Here is a 4,797-nt window from a genome sequence, read left to right on the forward strand (position 1 = left end):
CCGATTCGCCTGCTTGACTGAACATTGCCTCGGTTTCCAAAAAAAATCATCTGGAGCGTTTCTAACACAAGACTTTATTAATCTGTAATATTTGGTCTTATTTCATGTGAAAATTCAAAACGTGAATAGAAACACATCCACCCTTGTTTCACCTTGCAAAGATATTAGTCAACATGAAAGTTGATGAATTTGCGGCAGTGTTTTGCATACATTTATTATGAATATGAAAATTAAAAACTGAAATCTCATGTTCAAATCTCTTCTTCATGTTTGACAGAATATATGAGAAATTTGTCTGCTTGTTCTTGCTAATAAGGAAATGGGTGAAAAAATAAAGCCATTAAGAGTACTTGACATTTAGCTATAGGTGAAGTATGTTCTCATTCACCCAGTACTGTATTTTGTTAATAAAGCAAATCACGCATTTAGTTTTCTGAAGAAAAAGGCAGTAAATAAGATTTTGTAAACAGCATTTATCCCCATTTTATCCTGTAATAACTTAATAGTTGTTTTCCTAAATACAGTGCATTAGAACAACATCACGACACCGTGACAACTCTCACTTCCACTATTTACTACGCCTTGCTTGAGAAAGGTGAGTCAGTTCCTAATAAGGAAGCGGCAAAATTTGGAGCACAGATTTGCTGAAGGATTTCCACAGCGGCTTGAATTTCTCATTTTCCTTTCAAAGTTCCTGCTGAGGCAATAGACAACTGGTCACCTGATGTCTGTCGTTTGTTGCCAGTCACTGGAGCATGAGGAAGAAAAAACAAAAACTCCACATTGTCCTTTAACCCAGATTCTTTTATGTGTTACGCTTCAACTGGCAAAAGCTTGGTATCTGCTGCCAATGATGAGATGAATGCTTGCCACCAGACTTACTGCTCCCTGCCTCTAAGTGCTGACTCCATTACTTCCAGGTGTTTCCACACATTTTCCATTTCCAGTGCCAAACATTTTCACTCTCAAATTTCCAGATTTCTCTGTAGATTTTTGGAGACAGTATAAAATAAAACTTTCAGGTTTATTATGCAAGTAAATGTGAGTACGTTATTGCCACACAATTCCAGTTCTAGGTAGTGTAGATCATACAGATCAACCATCAACCGGAGAAGGCCGGGAAATTGTAAAAACAGCCAATTTTTTCACTTATGCTTGCACTACCTCAACATATTCAATGCTTATTATTTAACACATATTTTTACGCCCTTATGAATAACAATAGAAAATAGGTTTTAAAAATCTGGTTGATTTAATAGTGTCTGTTGGGCCTTGTGAATTCACTTTCTGTGAAAACTGCAGTGAGCATGGCCATTTTTCCAACTCCAGCTGTACATGGGCCAGAGCTGTTTTACCAACTATGCCATTCTTGCCTTGCTTTCCCCGCCACCAAGCTTTCTCGCAGACAACATCTCGCCATGAAGTGTCCTGCTTACATGGTCTCTTCATTTTTGGGAATTCTGAATTTTACGAAACAGAACAGGAGAATGGGTCTGAAAACAAATATTTCTCAATAGTACTTTTATTTCCCATGCTTACCCAGACCTAGAAATCACTAAAACGAAATGTCATCCTTTTCCAACCTGTGTAGGAACCCTGTAGCTCTCACATCTGCTTTCTCATTAATACAGCCATTGGAAGGGCAAAGCTTTCACATGCTGAACTGTGCAGGCCCACATATGTTCACATACAACTTATCTGCAGGTGAGTAAGCGAAGGCAAGCACTCAGTGTATTGCTACACACAAACAGCGATTTGTTATTCAATAACCCTGCTTCTCAAACATCACCGCACTTTCTGCCAAAGACTGCTGTGTAAAAACACTCAAGAACCCAGCTTTTTGCTGAACTGGAACAGAGAACTGGGCTATTTAAAAGGACTTAAAAACGCTGTCCAGATGCTGAACTTTGTGGTATTCCATTTATTCCTAGTACTCAATGTCCTGGCCAATGATATCTGAGTAACATCCGGTGACTGGGGAAATCCTGGGACTCAGTGCTGGCAGTGCTGCCAAGATCAGGCTTGCTGCCATGAACCCTGATGTCAGATAGCAGAAATGAAATGCTCCCTCTCAGACCACAGGCACAATCGATATTCTTATCTTTACAGTTTCAGCGGCGTTTTATTGGAGATTATTTTTGCTGGGCGGAGTCAAAGTTTTGGCGATGTGATATTATATGACGTCGCCAGCCGTGAAGTTTACTGTTGCAAGAGACTAAAAATACTACAAAGATCAACTGTGCTGTGCATGCGTTTATAAATAACTAAGACTGAAGTTAACTTAAGGACAATTCTTTTCACTTGCATAAGTCTGGCCAACCTTATTCCTTATTCTTTGGGTTTTATCGACAGAGAAATCCTATGTTCAAAAAGTTAAATATTCTCTGTGTCAAACCAAAACCCAGTAAGCCTTTTATTTCTACATTACAGGGAGTGCAGAATTATTAGGCAAGTTGTATTTTTGAGGAATAATTTTATTATTGAACAACAACCATGTTCTCAATGAACCCAAAAAACTCATTAATATCAAAGCTGAATGTTTTTGGAAGTAGTTTTTAGTTTGTTTTTAGTTTTAGCTATTTTAGGGGGATATCTGTGTGTGCAGGTGACTATTACTGTGCATAATTATTAGGCAACTTAACAAAAAACAAATATATACCCATTGCAATTATTTATTTTTACCAGTGAAACCAATATAACATCTCCACATTCACAAATATACATTTCTGACATTCAAAAACAAAACAAAAACAAATCAGCGACCAATATAGCCACCTTTCTTTGCAAGGACACTCAAAAGCCTGCCATCCATGGATTCTGTCAGTGTTTTGATCTGTTCACCATCAACATTGCGTGCAGCAGCAACCACAGCCTCCCAGACACTGTTCAGAGAGGTGTACTGTTTTCCCTCCTTGTAAATCTCACATTTGATGATGGACCACAGGTTCTCAATGGGGTTCAGATCAGGTGAACAAGGAGGCCATGTCATTAGTTTTTCTTCTTTTATACCCTTTCTTGCCAGCCACGCTGTGGAGTACTTGGACGCGTGTGATGGAGCATTGTCCTGCATGAAAATCATGTTTTTCTTGAAGGATGCAGACTTCTTCCTGTACCACTGCTTGAAGAAGGTGTCTTCCAGAAACTGGCAGTAGGACTGGGAGTTGAGCTTGACTCCATCCTCAACCCGAAAAGGCCCCACAAGCTCATCTTTGATGATACCAGCCCAAACCAGTACTCCACCTCCACCTTGCTGGCGTCTGAGTCGGACTGGAGCTCTCTGCCCTTTACCAATCCAGCCACGGGCCCATCCATCTGGCCCATCAAGACTCACTCTCATGTCATCAGTCCATAAAACCTTAGAAAAATCAGTCTTGAGATATTTCTTGACCCAGTCTTGACGTTTCAGCTTGTGTGTCTTGTTCAGTGGTGGTCGTCTTTCAGCCTTTCTTACCTTGGCCATGTCTCTGAGTATTGCACACCTTGTGCTTTTGGGCACTCCAGTGATGTTGCAGCTCTGAAATATGGCCAAACTGGTGGCAAGTGGCATCTTGGCAGCTACACGCTTGACTTTTCTCAGTTCATGGGCAGTTATTTTGCGCCTTGGTTTTTCCACACGCTTCTTGCGACCCTGTTGACTATTTTGAATGAAACGCTTGATTGTTCGATGATCACGCTTCAGAAGCTTTGCAATTTTAAGACTGCTGCATCCCTCTGCAAGATATCTCACTATTTTTGACTTTTCTGAGCCTGTCAAGTCCTTCTTTTGACCCATTTTGCCAAAGGAAAGGAAGTTGCCTGATAATTATGCACACCTGATATAGGGTGTTGATGTCATTAGACCACACCCCTTCTCATTACAGAGATGCACATCACCTAATATGCTTAATTGGTAGTAGGCTTTCGAGCCTATACAGCTTGGAGTAAGACAACATGCATGAAGAGGATGATGTGGACAAAATACTCATTTGCCTAATAATTCTGCACTCCCTGTATACTGAGAAAGGTATTGGCCACCTACACAACATTTTATGACATCTCATTCTAAACCCACTCGCATTTTTATGGAGTTGCTTCACCTTTAAAGCTACTGCAGCTTGCATGGAGTGTGTCTATGGGAATTTTCATCCAATCTCCATTCTGGTTCATCCCAAAGGTGTTCATTGAGTTTGAGGTTAGTGTTCTGTGTGGGCCAGTCTGTTTTTAAACACCAAAATCATCCAACCATGCTACTATGAACCTTTATCCGCTGGGGCACAGTCGTGCTGGAACACAAAAGGGCCTTCCCCAAAATGTTCCCACAAAATTGAAAGCATAGAATTGTCCAAAATGTCTCAGTAAACTGAAGCATTAAGATTTCCCTGGAGCTAAAAGACCCAGGACAACTCCAGAAAAAACAATCCCAAAGAATTATTAAATTCAATGATGTGTGACCTAATACATTTGCCCATATAGTGTTACTTTAATTTAAAGGTGTATGCCTACAAATGACGAGAAATTATACTGCACTTTAGGCTGAAAGTTAGTCTAGTTTTATATGTAAATGTATAGACAAATTACTGCTCTCAGATCAAATGTATGGTCAGCAACTAGATTCAGTCTCACTGAACTCATATTAAGGACTGCATGGAAGCCAACTGCACCCATCAAAAAATAAATTCTGTGTTAAAACCACAACTTAAAACAGCTGCGATTGAAATAAACATGGCCTTTGTTGGAGCTTCTGAGGTTCCCCCTTGAAATGCTGTTTAGTTTTTCCCTGTCAGTATAGTGAAGGAAAAATTGGACAAGCCTGTTAAA

This window comes from Oreochromis niloticus, linkage group LG14, assembly GCF_001858045.2.
Source record: "Oreochromis niloticus isolate F11D_XX linkage group LG14, O_niloticus_UMD_NMBU, whole genome shotgun sequence".
Classification (NCBI taxonomy): Eukaryota; Metazoa; Chordata; class Actinopteri; order Cichliformes; family Cichlidae; genus Oreochromis; species Oreochromis niloticus.